Here is an 18498-nt window from a genome sequence, read left to right as displayed (position 1 = left end):
TTTGGGATTATCACAGTAAATATATTTTGGTGCCATCTCATAAAGGAATTTTTCGGTGATCATAGTAAGGAGCTTCGGTGCTATTGCAGAAAGTAGTGTAGGTATGTGGATCACTATGAGGAGATTCAATATTGTCACAGTGAAGAAAACTCGATGGTGTCATCTCAAAGAAGTTCAACGGAGTTTGATGCTTGTGTAAGGAAGAAGTCTTGATGCAAACACAGTGATATGGATTTGGTGCAGGCATGGAAGTGAGGTTGACTTGATGGGTGGAGGTAGTCTCGTGTCTAAGATGTAATGGTCTTGGTCGTCTCATCTTGAATGTACTGAAGGAAGAATTTGTGATTGGGTTTTCCCCTTGAGGGGGCTTTTGCCTTGGCATCGTGCCTATATCTTGTGTTCTCTTCTATTTGTTGCTTGGCATTAATCTTGATGATAAGAAAAAATAATTAAGAGATCTAATACTAATAATGAAAATCATCACAAGTTAATGTCATTAAGAGGAAAATCATTTATTTCTATGGATTTTCCAACATGGTATCAGAACTATGGTCAAGGTAAAAGGAAATTCTGGGCTAATAAATCTAATGAGACTAAGATACAGTCTCAACATTTTGTTAAAGGCATAGTCTAAATAGGCACATTATTTCAGTGATGGCACAGATACAACTTCGCTCTATATACAAGGATGAGGACTTCGCATAAGAAGTCTCAGTTTAATGCTATGGTAGATATACTTCGGTGATAGTACAATGGATAAGTTTCAGATGAATTGTAGTGATGAATTCAGACACAAGCTCGGCATACCTCTTTGAAATGATGCGGATTACAGTGAAGACTTTCACAATGAATTAATCAGTGTTATGATAAACTACAGTTTGATGCTATGCCAACACACATAGAAGCTCACATAAAATAACACAAGGACTTTGCGTAAACAGAGAAATCAAGTTCGGATTTCAGAGATGTATCTCGACAATATCAGAGGCAATGTTTAGGAGCTCGGTTTAGGCACTAAAATGCTCTCAATGCTCTCACTGTTAGGGAATGCGGATGGAGGATAAGTCTACCACAATTTCGATGTAATCACAGTGATGAAGGTTCGATATAACTATAGTGATATGGATTTGATGTCACCTCAGTAAGAAGGGAGCACAATAAAGAGAAATCAGTCATGACAGGGCCGAAGAACCAAAGTATAAGGCATTGTGTCACCTCATAAAGAATTTGAAGTCTATCCTATGGTAGATGAAATTGATAGTCCAAGGAACCAGTAAATATTGTTACTACAACAAGTCTAAGAAGTTATCAAATTAGAGGTATGTAATCACAAGGTACATATGTTCATGAGTTTTTTAGGTTTGCAATATATATCTAAATATTAAATGATTCTTGCTTATAGCATAAAGAATGTAATCTTTAAATAACTTACATCCTTATCTTCTAGGGTTTACATGTAATCTAGAATGTCAAATAAAAAGGGTCCCACTGATGTTTGAAAGAATGAACAACTTATCTTAAGATTCCCTCCTCCTTGATTATTTAGAAGATCTAACTTAAGAAAATTAAACTATGTCCTTTGTTTCACATGTTGTGCTTGTAAGTATGTACTACAGGTATAAAAGATGATGGCTTAATACAAAGAAAACACTTGAAGGAATCCTTACTAGGTTTGCCAAGGAACATCTCCAGGTATGTCTCAAACTATACACCTTACTAGATTCTCTTAAAAATATGATCATCTTATTTTTGAAGTTTGCATTACATTACCAACATTGTTATGTCTAGCTATCTTGAATCATAGAGATTCTTGTTTAGGGTGATTCATATTTTGATAAATCTACCCTCCCTACATCCTTGATTGTTATTATAGAACGCTAGACAGGTTCTCTGGAAAACTCTAACCTAAGGGTATGCTGATGTCAATATTTGAAACCCTAAAACTACTTAGAGTTATTGGGAAATGCTATTTGAATTTTTTGTTGATGATGTCTTGTTTGGTATCTCGATATGATCATGAAAACTTAACTTGTTAGGGTTGAATGATGTTTGTCTGAGATCCCGAACCTTTGAAATTTTTGGTATTGTAAGATTTTCTTTGCTATGTTATGAAACCCTAGGTCTTTGGTTTTGGTTGGGTCTATAAGAAAAACACTTCTTATGTATCTAGAATCCTAGGAATGAAACCCTAAGTATGTGTTCATTTGGTTGAAACCCTAGCCTGTTCTAGGTTGGTGTATGTCTAACATATTAATTTTGACTGACATATGATTTGCTTATGATATGTTGATGAATTCCTAGATATATGTGTTGACCTAAGTGTTAATGGTCATAAGTCCTAGGGTTTGGAAACAAGCCCTAGTCAAAGTTTGATGGTCTAGGATGATGTTTGGAAAATCTAGGGTTTAACAGTTAAACCCTAGTAGTAGTTAAATTCTTGAGTATGTATAGCCATTTGTAATTTATATAGTGATTTCTGAGAATTTGAAGATGGAAAACTAGGGTTTATATCAAACCCTAGTATATGCTAGTCATGATGCTAATTAAGCTGTGATTGGTTTTGATCGATTGAAGCTCATGTATGAAATCTTAGTGAAGAGTCTAATATATGAATTCTGAAAGTTGTTAGATTCATTGATTTGATTTGCTTCTAGGGTTTGCTATATGAAGGAACTTGTCATTGAAAGAATATCGAAACTTTAGATATAATGAGGTTATTATCTTGATGAGTTGTAGTTGTGATTTAGGGTTTGTAACAAAACCTGGGCAAGAAGTTGAAGTATTGAAGTATAGTTTCTTGCTATGTTTGTAAATGCTTCCGTTATTATAAGATTTGGATATGGTTAACTTCATTCTTCTATATAGTTGGTTTTACATGCTATCTAAGTGGTGTAGGTATACAATCTTCAATATGGTGAAGATGTTCGTTGATATGATAAGCATGATGTGAATAGTGATAACTCTAATGAGATGATTGGAAGCCACAAATGATTCTCCGATGACGAAAAGAAGAAGCTAATCTCCCTGATTTAAGAGGGAGCTTGGATAGAAGAAATCTCCCTGAGTTGAGAGGGAGCCTAGATAAAGGAAATCTCCTTGGTTGAGAGGGAGAGCATAGTTTTGATTGGAGAATGAAGGAAATGTTGCTGCATGTGAAGTACGAAAGGAAAGTGTATGATTAAGGAATCTTTTGTCAAAGATTTAGGTTGATAGTCCTACTGTTTTGAGAAGCAACATCTGTTGTCTGAAAGACCCTGAAGGTTTGTATTTGATTATGTACATGTGAAAGAATATTATTGATTGGGGTTGTGTTTGTACAGGTGAATCTCTCGAAGGGTTTGATAGCATGCTGGTTAGCAATAAGTTTGATTGGGAGAGATTGGTTATCCTTGATTTACTGGATCAAGGAGTGTTGAGGATTTGTGAGTGAAACATTGCTTGGGAGGACATCTAGTTGACACTTTGTGTTGATGTCTAGGTCCCAAAGTTGGAAAGGTGGTATTGGTTATTGAGCTTTGTTTTTGATACACACCTGGACCTCTGGGTTGATGGTTAGCAAGTAAGTATGATGGTACCTAGAGAGGCTGAAAGCTTGAGTCCATCTTAGTCCCACCTGGATAGATTGCCCTAGTCATAAATCTAGTCCATGGCATTGCGGTGCCTAAATTGTTGAGAGACCAATGGATAGATTGCCCTGGTCAGGAATCTAGTTCATGGCATTGCAGTGCCTAAATTGTTGAGAAACCAATGGATAGATTGCCCTGGTTAGGAATCTAGTCCGTGGCATTGCGGTGTCTAAATTGTTGAGAGACCAATGGATAGATTTCCATGGTTGGCATTGCGGTGCCTAAAATTATTCATAGATGATGTGGTTTACAATCTTCCATGTACCTCTTTGATTATATGTAAATATGAATACCTCCCTAGTTAAGAGGAAAGGAGTGTTCGAAAATGTAACTAGGTTCAATTTTCATAATTGTACTTGAAGTCAAAGCGTAATATATTTGTCAAAAGAAGAGCAAAAATATTTCTTATTATTATTGAAATTGACTTATTAAAGCATGGGTTTCATGCTTGGGTCAAGTATATATGTCAAGCCTCCATTGTAGGCTCTAGGTTAATTGTCAAAGTCAATTTGTGAAGACTCCATCTATCTAAGTCACCTTGCTGTTGAAAGAACCCTCATAAAGTCGACCTCCCACAAAAGATCTCATGTCGGCCAAATTCAATGACACTACTCTTCAAAGTCACATGTCAGCTCATTTTTAATATGCAAACAACTATAAATAGGAGGGTGCACCGCTCCATAGTTTAGACAAGAAGCTCGCAATTCCTCTAAAGAAAAGTTTGGCGATCACAGATGAAAATCTCGTATATAATCACAGAAGATATGTGTCAGTACTACTGTAGAGCTCAACTTATTTCAGTGAAATGAACTCCGGTGCTATCACAGTTTTGGGATTATCATAGTAAATATATTTTGGTGTCATCACAGAAAACAATTTTTCGATGATCACAGTAAGGAGGTTCGGTGCTATTACAGTAAGAAGGTTGTGTAGGTATGTGGATCACTGTGAGGAGATTCGATACTGTCATAGTGAAGAAAACTCGATGATGTCATCTCAAAGAAATTCAACGAAGTTTGATGCTTGTGTATGGAAGAAATCTTGATGCGAACACAATGATAAGGATTTGGTGCAAGCATGGAAGTGAGGTTGATTTGATGGATGGAGGTAGTCTCGTGTCTAAGATGTAATGGTCTTGGTCGTCTCATATTGAATGTGCTGAAGGAAGAATATGTGATTGGCTTTTCCCCTCGAGGGGGGTTTTGCCATGGCAACGTGTCTATATCTTGTGTTCTCTTCTATTTGTTGCTTGGCCTTAATCTTGATGATAAGAAAAAAGAATTAAGAGATCTAATACTAAGAATGAAAAACATCACAAGTTAATGTCATTAAGAGGAAAATCATTTCACTGCCATTTCTATGGATTTTCCAACAGGTTGGAGCCTGGTTGATTTGAGGATTGGTGTCTTCATCTAGGGTTGGAGCCATGATCTTTGTTGTACTTGTTTTATTGTAAAAAGAGGATTGGTATCCTCACCATATATTGATTAATAAAATTATTATTCTATCATTCTTCATTTTGTGTTGTAATTATAAGTAATCTTAACTAGTAAAAAATAACAATTGAAAAGAAATACCGATTCACCCCCCCTCTCAGTATTTCCACATTCGTCAAATCCCCTACATAACCCAGCTCCACAAATCCTCTACTCAACTCCCCACGTGTGCCTAGAGATAGTCTCCTGCGCAGACCCTACAGAAGAGAAATTCGTCCTGCCTTAAAGTAGCAACCTCTGGCCCCAAAACTTCTCACAAGACTTAGCCTACCCCTAGAGTAGCTCCACTTAATTTCTCCTGGTGAACACCCCCCTGGAAAATGGCCGAAAAGTATGGCATGTGATCCTCTATTGCGTCCTCCTGGAGCACGAATCAGTTGAGAGAAATAACTGAAAGATGCTCCCAGAATTCCATAAATCTCCCTCCAATGTAGCAGCGAATTGATTTCCTGGGGTGGCACTTGAAGCCCAACGAAAGAAGGGTGATCTCTCCTCTTGGAAAGCTCTATGCTAAACAAAAATGTGACCCAACTAAACAACTTGAGCAACAAGAGAATAGTTAGATTGACAAAATAGTTGCTATGCCCCTTCTATTTATAATTTTGACTTGCCTCCCCATGTGGGTCCCTCCATCGAGCATTTTGACCTGCCCTCCATAGAAATTCGATTTTTCCTCCAAGGGAGTGCGTATTTCATGAGGGGTGGTCCCCACACACCACAATCCAAGTAATTCAACCTCCTCTTGAGCTTTCCCAATATATTTCAGACAGGTTGAGTTTGCCAGCTTGAGGAGGAGGACAGGCTCCTAGGGGGTTGATTTTCAGGGGTTTGAACTAGGCCAAACCCTTCTTGGGTTTTGGTGGCTTTTTGTTGAGGATCTGGGAGCTGAGGAAGCAGTGGTTCTAGCACATCCTTTCCAACAGACAACACAGTTTTCTGGGTAGCGTGGATCACTTCTAGAGCAACAGTTGGGCAGCCCTCGGATCATCATTTTCTCACCTGGGTTTTGTCACGTTTGTCCTTGGAGACAAGCCCAGGTGCACCATTCCATTCATTGTTGTATTTGCCCCATGATGATTTAATAAAATGGCTTAGAAGTTCTCTATTTCCAACGTTTTCATGGGTGTTTAGTGATTGCATCTCATTTCTGGCTGTTGGTTTCCCTGTTTGCTTTGTTTATCACTGGATTTCCTAGTTAGGAACATTACAATGGTATCAAAGCCGAGATCTTGGCTCAACCATGGGGAGTTTCTCCTATGAGAGAAGGGGACCAACAAAATATTACATACAGGAGGCAGATGTACCGAAGCAAAGAAAGAGAGCTGGAGATCACTCCAGACACGATAGGGGAAAGGCAGTAGTATGTAACGACCAAAAGTTGTATAAACAATAGAAATATTTAAAATACTTCGTAGACAAATACATCCATTATAGGGCAGTAAATGTAAATTGTATATTATATAAAGAATTGATGTAGGATGAGTTACAAATGAGAATGAGGGTCCTGTATATATAGCCAGGTAAGTACCCTTTCATAAAAAGGCATGTCTCTAAGACTTGCCTTTTCATTATTAACTAATTGACCATTAGTTAATTTACTCTTGTTTATTATTATATTTATATTATTACGATTATTATTTATCATCTATTTTTATTTATTTTTACATAATTTATGTTCATAACATTGCCTTCTCCTTCAAAAAGCTTTGTCCTCAAAGCTTACTGATGAAGAATCAGATCTCTTCTGTTGTTCAAAATATCTTCTTGTTCTGAGCTTTTATCTTTGTTGATACAAGACGATATGATGTTCTGAGCGATAGACAGAATTGTCGTACTGAAAATGGATCGGACCATCCTAGATTAATCTTTTGGGGAATCTTTTGATCCTTGGAGATGTGTGGTGAATAGTTATCGTATGACCGGATTGAGCTCACTTCAATATTCTTCGAAACATAAGTTTGTTTATGTTCTATGTGATATAGATTTCTAGATTGATTAAGGTGTCTACTCTTGTGATTCAGATGTAGATAAGGAATTTTTCTTGTTTGAGCTTCCTTAGACGTTTTTATGGCAGTTTCCTGATTTCCATCAGGCATTGTTGTTGTTGACTTAACTACTGAATCCTTATTTGGCATCTCCTCTATTTGAATGACAACCTTTGAGTACATTTTTACTTCAATAGGGTTTGGATTTGCCTGAACTACGAGATTAGTGGTATTGATGTTTGTTTCTTCAGTTTGGACTATTACATTTGGAGATTTTGATGCTTTCTTTGTGACAAGTTCTTTGAACCTATTCATCAATGATTTCTTTTCGTCCTTAAGTTTTTTAATCTGTTTGAGCAAATTTTGATTATGATTTTTGAGACGTAAGCATTCCTCATTCTGTGAGTCAACTTTATTTTGGCCTTCACGCTTCTCGTCTTTTAAACACTTGATTTGTTCTACTAATGTTTGGTTAAGGTTCTTTAAACATAAATTTTCTTCTTCTTGTTCTAATCAACACGCCTTGAGTTCCTTCTTTGATGCTTGAGCTTTCTTGACTTGTTCGAGTAGTTTTCTTGGTGAACTCTGAGGCACGAAATTTCTGTCTTTGCTGCGAATGACTTCTTCAAGCTCTTTTTGCTTCTTTGATATCGTTTTTTTGTTATCTTGAAACATCAAGTCTGAGATATCCTTAAGGTCTTCTAATGAAGATTTTATTGATTTTGATTTTACTTGTTATGTCTCGAAACACAACCATCTTCCCTTTATAAGGAAACATCAAAACTTGTTTCTTTATGTTTAACATGAATGTACCCAAATCCTTAAACCAGGGTTGACCGAGTATGATGTCAGTGTTTTTATCCGTCCTTACAACATGAATTTAAGATATGGAGTCATAATGACCTATTGTCACTTGTAGATCACTAATTTTATACTCGTTTTGGTCCAAAATATTTTTTTTACACCAATTCTTAGCTCTGGAATTAATAGTTGATTTGCCAAGTTGATGTTGATATAATTTTTATCATTGCTTGCGTTGATGGCGACATTAACTTCTCTTCCTTGGATACTTCCTTTTAATGTAATTACTTTGTGATCTGTAACTAAAAGACCATTATAGGAAAACCTTTTTTCCTTTGTCATTTTAGAATTGAGCTCAATCATCATTTTTTGTCAATGATTGATCCCATTTGTTTTGTCGTGATGACTTAAGGTATTATATTTAAAGTTCCTTTGGACTTTGTACTTCATACCTCCTTTAAAAGTGCCTTTTTAATATATATATATATATATATATATATATATATCTTCAAAACTCTTTTAATCCAAATTCCTATTATCCTTAATATTTCAAAACTCCCATGTATTCTTTTTATATAATTCTACTTACGCTTTTTTTCCTTTTGTATTTAGAAAGAATATTTAAATATTGTTCCAATTGGCTTCTTTTAAATAACTTATTGTCCTTTGTATTTATTTTTTAAATTTCATATAACTCGTTAAACTTTAATTCAACTTCACTTTAACATAAACTCTTAACTGATATTTTCTCCTTATGTAACTATTAATAATACCCGCTTTGTACTTGTATATATTTTCAATAAGTTTATGACTTGAACTTTTCTTTAAATACCCCTTTATAATATAATACTTCTCTTTATATATCTTTTATTTATAATATTTTTTTCTTTTTGAAAAGTTACAACCCTAGTGAAACGTGGCTATTCACCTTTGGTGTATATTATAAAATATATGTTCACTTATGTATTTTTGACTCACTTAATACTCTCCACGTAAAAAGTAAAACTTACCATTCACATAAAGAGATTTTGTATTCTTTTTGTTTGTGTTTTACTTTTAAAATACCACAGGCAATTACCATTGGTTGCTAAAACCACGGGCTTGTAAACCACTTAATAAAGAATCAAAATAATATTACCTACTCTTCATGTAAAAAATATAACTTACCATTCACCTAAAGAGATTTTCTATTCCTTTTGTTTTTCTTTAACTTTTAAAATACCATGGGCAATTACCACGGGTTTCTAAAACCACGGACTTCTCCACGTAAAAAGTAAAACTTACCATTCACATAAAAAGATTTTGTATTTTGTTTTTCTTTTACTTTTAAAATACCATGGGCAATTAACATGGGTTTCTATAACCACGGGCTTGTAAACCACTTAATGAAGAATCAAGATAATATTATCTACTCTTCCTTCTCTTACTTCTCTTACGTATAGTTTTAAATATATTTGGAAAGATTCCCTCTTATCTTTATTATGCACTTTTTATCAATAATGTAGAACCTTTTTTATATATATGAATGTTCTCCTTCAAACTTTACATCGGACTATATTTATTAATTTATTTTTAAATCTTTATATGTAATTTTTTTTTTAATTTTTTTTTTTATGAATTTGATTTTTTTCTATATTGTTTTTTAATCTTATTTTTTTACTTTTATTTTCTCTCCATTTATATTAAATTTTTTTTTTGAATGGCCAAATGCTTGATAGTGAAATGGAGAAACTCCAAATTCTTGTAGCGAAACGCTTCAATGACAACAATGTTGATGAATTTGATGGTCAAAGACCTGGATCGGAGAACACACCTTTGTGCAACGGTTGAGTGACCAAAGGATCAAACAATCTGATACCAATGTAACGACCAAAAGTCGTATATGCAGTGGAAATATTTAAAATTCTTCGTAGACAAATACATCCATTGTAGGACAGTAAATGTAAATTGTATATCATATAAAGAATTGATGTAGGATGAGTTACAAATGAGAATGAGGGTCCTATATATATAGCCAGGTAAGTACCCTTTCACAAAAAGGCATGTCTTAGAGACATGCCTTTTCATTTGAACTAACTAACCATTAGTTAATTTACTTTTGTTTTTTAATTATATTTATATTATTATGATTATTATTTATTATCTATTTTTATTTATTTTACATAATTTATGTTCATAACATAGTAGAGGAAGACATGGGAGAGCCCAAGAGCAGGGAGGAGATGGCCTTTGATAGCCTCTTGAAGGCTCTGAATGATCTAGCAAAGGGGCAGAAGGAAATGTTAGAGGAGATCAAAATGCAGAACCGGGAGAGAACCACTCCTAGGGGATTCCTATTTGGGGAGACTTCGGGGGCCTCTCAACAATTTGACCATCCTTCACCTGCAGCACAACTTCCATCAGCAAGTGGGCGAACTCGAGCTACATTGCCCTCTTTTGTGCCTTTGCCATAGGCTGAACCAATAAGGGCCGAAGACCCTTCACAGATGGGAGAACACTTCAGAGAATGGTAGTCCATGGGTGCAGACTTCAAGGAAGCACTCTCTTTCAGAGTTTTTTGCAAGCTCAAGAAGAATGAGAAGAGAAAGGGTTATGGAGGACAGGGCACACAAAGCTATGAGTTGCAGAGGACGATAGGGAAGATGTACTTCCCCATGTACGATGGCACTGCCAAGTGCTCTGCTCGGGCCTGGGTTGAGAAGATGGACACTTATTTCCAGCCTAATTTGATGACGGAGCTGGAAGCCATCAAGATGGCCATGCTGCACATAGAAGGGGAAGCCCACGGTCGGTGGTTTCATGGCTTGGCTACCTTGGGCATGCCAATGTGACTTCATATGAGGATTTCACCAGGAGGGTGGTGGAGTGCTTTGACCAGAGGGATCCGGAGGCTCATTTCAGGGAGCTAACCCATCTTCGACAAACAGGCAATCCAGAATCGTACATATCGGAGTTCTTGAGAGTCTCAGTGATGGTGCCGGACCTATCAGATGCTCGGAAGGTATACATCTTCATAGAAGGCTTACTCGAGCCCCTGTGTGCACTGGTGAAGTCACGTAGACCCTCCACGCTGCAGGAAGCAGTTATGTGTGCCAGAGATTTACAGGGGGCCATCCCCAAGACACGAGCACCCTTTCCTGCATGTACCCCCTACCCCTAGAAGGGGAATGACACTAGACCCCCACCTTAGAGAACCACCTAAGGACGAGGGCTGCTGGATGATGAGATACGAAAGGACCTCAAGAGGAGGAAGCTGTTCTTTACTTGTCAGGAGCCCTTGGCACCAGGCCATCGATGCACAACTGGCAAAGCACATTACATTGAGGTCTTCTCAGATAATGATCAGGAGGACAAGGTGGAGCATGAGTGTGGTATGGGAGACGGTGAGAGTCCAACAGAGAGGGGATCACCACCACCACCTCCATAGGGGGCAAGATCCTTTGCCCCATTCGGGGGAGTCCTCGCTTCTTTATGCGGGGTCCCCAAATTTCTAACATTGAGGATCAGAGGCACGATACATGGCAACGTGTGTGAGTATTAGTTGATAGTGGGGCTACGCACAACTTCATAGAGGCCCAGTTGGTTCAGAGGAGGGACCTCACCATGACAGAGTTTGAGGGCTTTTTAGTCTTGGTGCTGGGTGATCGTACCATGCAGTGCACTCGGTATGTTCCCGCTTTGACAGTGGCCATGGGGAACTACTCTATGACAAACCATTTCTTTGTGGTTGATGTGCCAAACACCAACATGGTGATGGGCGTCCAGTGGTTGTACTCCCTTAGGCGAGTCCACTGATTGGAAGAAAGTGGCGATGGAGTTCACCAACCCAGATGGCGAATCGGTGGTCCTTAAAGGCATGCATTCGTACCCACCACAAATGGAGACATAGCATGGGCAATAGAGTTGAGGGTTTCAGAGGTTGGAGGGCAAGCCCATCCACCACCGCCAGACATACAGGCCTTGCTAGACAGGTACTTAGTGGTATTTGGAGATATCCCGCCAGGGCAGCCACTAGACAGGGGATTCGAGCACACCATCGAGCTAGAGCCTGGTGTGCAGGCAGTGATTACCACCCCTTATAGGGATCCTAAGGCCTATAAGGACGAGATTGGGTGGGCCATCAAGGAACTGTTGGCATTGGGCCACATCACGCCAAGTTCCAGTCCCTTTGCTTCTTCAGTGGTGCTGGTGAAGAAGCAATTATCCCTAGGGTAATGGACTTGCAATATCAAGTAACAAAAATTTGATAGCCATCATCAAAAAGATTGTGGGGGATAACAAGCGTTCTTGGGACAGTAAGATCAAATACGCTGTATGGGTAGATAAAATCACAAAAAAGAGGGCTACCAGGAAAAGTCCTTTTTAGCTTGTTTATGGTATGGAGGTGACTCTACCTATTCATCTCAAGCTTCCAACTTATCAACTTCTTCAACATTTTACAAATGACAAAGACGTAGTACAAAAAATAATTGATCAGATTATGAAACTTGATGAGGCTCGTAGAAATACTTTTGATAACCTTTGTCAAGGTCAGGCCAAAATAAATGAAAATTTTGACAAATCATCTTGGAACAGGTCTTTACAGGTTGGCGATATGGCATTATTATGGGATTGCAGAAATGAGAAGCCTGAAAATCATGGAAAGTTCGATAGTTTGTGGCTTGGCCCTTATATTATTAGAGGAATTGCTGGAACAAATTCCTTCCATCTAAACACTTTGAAGGGTGATCTCGTGGATTTGCCAGCAAATGGGCAGATGCTCAAGTTGTACTATAGGGATGACATCTAATGCCATTGGGCATCCTTTGTATTATATTTCTAACCCTATACTCTTAGTTAAGATTTCATTTATGTGATTAGTTAGTTTTCTTTTCATGCATTTATAGTTTATTTTTGTTTTCATTTTGATATGATAGGATAGTTTTTCTATTCCAGCAGATGTTCTATATATACATGATGATTTTGATTTTGAGCGGATATCTATTTGATGGACTTTTGTTTCCTTGGATACAAGATTATGGATTCTCACATTCTGTCAACAAAGCAACACATCCCCATATGGAGCCAGATGTTGACCACACTTTGTCAACAATCCAATGAAGCAGGGTGCATAGCAGTGAAGAATTTTTTTCGAAGATTAGAGTCATCAACCAACATGATTATATCATTGTAAATCCAATTTCTGCAAGCTGTATTGTAAATGATGCTAGTAGGACCATTTAATTATGTAACAACACCCGGGTAAGCCTGTGATCTTGGCAAAGAATTTTATCCTAGGGAGTTTTTTAACCTTCTCGAATTATGTATGTTTGTAAACACGGATAATCGACAATTTTTCTTCTAGCTTAAAACCTCAAAGTTAGGGTGAAATTCATTGACTAGGTCTTGGGTGAGTCCTAGTGTTATATCAAGTCTATTGTAAAAGTGTGTTTGGGAATAATTATAGCACATTTGGCTAAATAATTTTATTAGAAGTTGGCTTGGTTTCATACTAGATCATATTGTGTCGTAGAAATGGGTAAATTATTGAGGGTCCAAGTCTAAATGTGTATTTCCCCTTTCAAGGGTTGAATATGTAATTATTTGATGTAAAAATATTTTAGTGCATGGTCCCTCACAATCAGAAACCATGGCTAAAAATATTTGACGGTGGAAAAATCATTAAATCCCCTCTAGTGTCAATTAATTAAATTTTTTGGCTAAATTAAATTAAAATCCGAAGCCAGAAAATTAATAAGTTTGAGTCAAAAATTAATTATACAAAAATTAATTTTTCTTCAAGTGAAAAATAATGAAAAATTCGTGGGTCAAAGGAAAGTGAATTTTTAGAGGTCCTCCACCAAGGGAAAACGAATGTTCTAAGAAAATTTGAGCCCTTGGACCTTGGTGGTTAAGTCAAAGTAAATTTTTTTGGGAAATTAGTCCAAAATATTAATTTGTGGATTAATTAAAAGTGGGTTTTAAGAAAAATTCGAATTTTTCCTCAAAATTAAAATTCGACGAAGGAGATTAAAAGATGATCAAGTTATTTTCAACAATTGAGATTATTTTGACGAGGATCAAACCAACTAGCCGTTATTTTCCACTTGGAGGAGTTTTCCTATATAAAAAAGCTATTGAGCTTCTATTTGACATTTTTGATATCTTTGGATGATCTGAAAATTTTGTAATGCTGGTATTGAACTACTGCTCTATTGGGAACATTATTTTATCATAATAGAAAGACTTTGGGGTTTAGTTCATGGTGTTTTTCTTTTTTTGATCTGTGGTATGTGTTGGCTATGTGCAATCCTATATTGTGTTGAATATTTGTTAAAATTGGAAAATAGGGCCAAACTCCACATGGGTTATCTTATTTATGACAACTGATATTTTTCTTGGATTCCTCTCTCCAAGAGGTGTAGGATTGATCTAAAGATCATCCAATTCTGACATGTACAAATGAATATATGAACTTATTTATATTATGGACAAATTGTCAAGGTTGGCCAACAAATTCATGTAGGCTCAGAAGCCCAACAGTCACGTCTATTCATTGTCAACGTTAGCCTATAAATACATGATCCCTCATCCTCATTTGGACACACTCATCTTCAAACATCTCTCTCTCTCCTCATTTGATTGGGTACAAATTTATGAGCAACTCCTCTCTCTACACGTGCGAAGGAAATGAAGGAAATTTTTTGTTTTAGCATTGACCAGGTTTGACCGAATTTCAAGAAGGTTGTTTTGCGCTGTATTGACCATGTGTTGACCATCTTTGACTGAGTTGTGTGAGGAATTTCTATCGAGGCAATTCGTTCACTGTTTGACTAGCGTTGACTGCGGTTAGGGCTGACCATAGGTTGACTATTTGACCAGACTTTGACTAGGTTGAATTTGACTGTTTTGAGGGCCGTTTCATCTTGCTGTTTGGAGGCCAAAGTTGACTGAAGTTGATGGAATCTTTGAGGGTCAAATCTGCCCTATTGACTGAATCTTTGAGGGTCAAATCTACCTTGTTGACCAATGTTGACTTTTCTGGTTAGGGCTCTTTTGCTGCTATTCTAAATTATCAGAATTTGTAAATTGTACTATCTCTCTCTGCTGAACTATTGAAGACTAAAAAGAGAATTGATCAAGGGTTTCCCCACATTGGGGTTTGTCCCTGCCTGGTGCCACATCTTGTGTCCTCTTATCTTGGCTTGCCTTCTACAGTTTATGTTTATGTTCTATCAACATTTTACTTACATTTTTATGTGATTGCTAAACTGGATACTGATATTGGGCTAATAAATAAATTGAAGTAAAATTGCTCTAAAGCATAGAACATACCATTCTTGCCTAAAATTAACAATATTTTAAATAAATTGTTATTTCATTTGTTGGTGATAAGAACATTCTATTGATGCTTGATATCTTAGGTGATCTGATTCACCATATGAGTTAACAATTTTATCTTGAGAAAGTTATAGAGGTGTAGGTATGCTAGTCCTTGGGCCCCAAGTTCATAAACTGTGGGAAGAGCCGACTATGTTTGGGCTCTAAGATTTCATTGTGGTAATTAATTATGTAGGTTTTGGCCAATATCTATATTTCAAAATTATTATTTGATTTTGGGCAAAAAAGAATTTATTTGCTAATGAGAGCTTGTATATTTAATTTGTAAACATTGTAGATATTTGTAAGTTATTTTACTAACCGATTTTATTTTACAACACTTGGGTATTTGGGGTTTTATATCTTTGTATGTATATTTGGGGTTTGGAATTCTTTCATTCATTTGTGCAGATGATAGCTCAAGGGTTTTGAAGCAACAATTTTTTTGGGTTATTCATTCAAGCAATGAAGATTGATCTAGGCCCTTGAGGGTAAGATCTAGCCTCCCCAGCTTCCAGCAACTCAATGTCTAGTTGAAGAAAGGAAGTTGTCTAGCACTTTGGTAGTGATTTTTTCCACTTTTGGAAATTGCAGGCTTCAGATTTTCTTTTAGGCCTCAAGGCCTAGCCATCTTCCCTCCTTTGCCCTAAGCGTGAAGCCTAAGGGCCTCCTAGAGCCCTCGACCCCCTTCCTTGGCTTGGCCGCAAGCCCTTAAGGGCTGGTTGTGGTCTTTTAAGGCCCTTAGCCTAGTCGTCTAGCCCTCCAGGGGCCTCAAGCCCCTTCCATTTGCTTTGACTCAACTTTGGGCTGCACTTCGAGGCCCTTAGCCCCCTTTGAAACACTAGCCTCAACCCTAAATGGGCTTATCCGTAAGATGCTAGCCATTTTAGGGGCTTCTCTTGCCCAATATCAGCCTCTTGAGGCTTGACGTTCGCCCTAGAGGGCTTCTCTCTCTTGGCTGAAGGCTTATTAGTCCCTTTTCCCTCCATCGTTCTCCTTTTCCCGACCATTAGTCTCATTTTTGGCATTCTCCTAGCCCTGGCCCCTCTTTCTAGCCCTCATTCAACCATTATTTAATCCTTAATTTGATATTTTATCTCTAACATTTGGTCTTGCAACAATTCTAGAGCTAACTGGGTGGTTGTGGGTAGTCAAGTTCATTGGGTGCCTCTCTAGCCATTCACAAGGCCACTAAGCCTCTTCATTTGCTTTCTAACCCTTTTATTTCATCACTGTTATCATTTTGAATTCTGAAGAATTCTATGACAACAGTATATTCAGGGCTTAAGTGCATCTAAATCAAGCCTAAATTCACTAAGTAATTTCCCCAAGGAATTGGGAATTAATCTAGAGTCAAAGTTGGGTGCATGCAAGTGAATATTTTTTGATTGTAAGTTAATATCCAGATCTGATATGTTTGGTACAACCATATAAATTCACTTACAACAGTGGCAAAATAACATAATCTTGGTCTAATAATCAATTTACAAACATATTTTGTCATTGGCAAATCATTTGCACTCATTGGGCTTGCATTACTTGGCATATTTCATCATTTACTGAAGGCTGTAATAATAATTTAAGGTCTGATATACTCTGCATAAAGGTCTGATATAAAATTTACAATGGTGGAAAAAGTGCTGAAAGTCATCTAATTTCACTTGGCTTGTATTCCTTGCATCTCGTGTTTATTAACTAGTGATTTTCTAGTGGAATTTGGTGACATTTTTACTGCTGCAATCATTTATCTATTGGTTGCCCCATCTTGCATTCCATTGCATTTTGCATCATTGACATCCATTTGCATTCTTGCATTAGCATATTTCTAATTTGTACAAGTGCTCTAATTGAATTGGTAATTGATTTATAAGCTTGGTTAATTGCTCTAAGAATACGTTGTGATTAATGCTCTTGTTTCTCATTGCTATTATTGTTTTCGGATTAGTGGATATATTGCTTCATTATTGAATAAGTAGTTCTAGTGGATTTTCTATTTAAGTCACTCTTAAAGCACTTAATCAAGTTAAATTGTGATAAGAGATGTAATTGTGTCGATATGGAGTCTAATCTCTCTCTTGTGTATTCAATTGGCATATTCCATTGTTATGATCTTGAAGATTTGCTAATTCTGCATGAAGAATTATATCTAATCATTAAGAGCATTGATCTTGTGTAATTACAATCTTGGCAACATTTTCTAGCACCATTTATTTTGAGCATTTCCTCTTGTGGTGAATTCATTGTTCAAGTACTTCATTGTTCTAAATTGAAAATCATTGTATCTTGTCTTTAAGTACGTAAGAACTTTAACAATCTCACGTTAAGAGCATTTATTCATAATTTTCACTTGTATCTTAGGTCTAGTTTTGCACTGATTAATTAACTTCCAAGCATAAACTTGTTTGATATAGAGATAGGCCCACCTTTCTCACCTAGCTTGTGAAGTCTAGACACTCTTTAGTGGTTAACACAATGACATTGCAGTCGTTAGAGCCACAGTCTCTGTAGTGCTAGAGGCATCGGGTGGTTAGAACTCAAGGGGAGGTATTTTTAATCAAGCCATTGGTTTCTCTCTCACAACCTACTCTAGAGACTAACCTCAAATCAATTGAAAGGAAGGATTCACTTAGATAGCCATATAATTTAAAATAAACCGAGATTCCGCATCTCACCTAGATTTTGGATTTGAATCTCATTTAGGATAGTGAAGCATCCTAAGGAAGCCACTGTTGATTTGGTTACTTGGTAAATAATTGACATAAAACAAGTATTTGACTCCACTAAGGCATTGGTCTTTGAAGATAAATCTAATCCAATATTTAAAACTTGTTGATTTCACCAAGTCGCTAGGCCATTTAGATGTGTCTCTTAGACTTGTTGTGTAATGATCCTAAACAGGAATACAAGTGATAACAACAAATATTCTATGCAACAAATTTCAAAAATGAAATATTTATCAAGCGCCCATAGAAAAATTGCAAATGGAGAACTTCTGAACCATTTTATTTAATTCTAAGTTGCAGGAAACGGTGGAGAAGGGTCTGTTTCTGGCCGGAAACGAAACAGAAACGAGGAAACTCATAATGTATGGCTTGGAAACTCGTTTCCGGCCATACTGGCTTGGTTCTTGAGGAGGAAACATGGCTAGTACGATCGGAAATGCGTTTCTAGGCCGAACGGTGGAGTTTCCTCTTCTAACTTGACTTTTTCTTGTATTTTTTTTTTAAATTT

General features: G+C 36.9%; 1 protein-coding gene across 4 annotated transcripts in view; it reads left to right on the top strand.

Annotated features, from left to right (window-relative positions):
- LOC149191671 (uncharacterized) overlaps positions 1 to 18498 on the top strand; it is a 232044-nt gene that overhangs the window by 110722 nt on the left and 102824 nt on the right. The window lies entirely within an intron of this gene.

The sequence above is a fragment of the Pinus tabuliformis genome, chromosome 2_2 (assembly GCF_031772625.1).
Source record: "Pinus tabuliformis cultivar Carrire ecotype Pingquan chromosome 2_2, CPIR1, whole genome shotgun sequence".
Taxonomy (NCBI): Eukaryota; Viridiplantae; Streptophyta; class Pinopsida; order Pinales; family Pinaceae; genus Pinus; species Pinus tabuliformis.
This window is presented reverse-complemented; position numbering and strand designations above follow the sequence as displayed.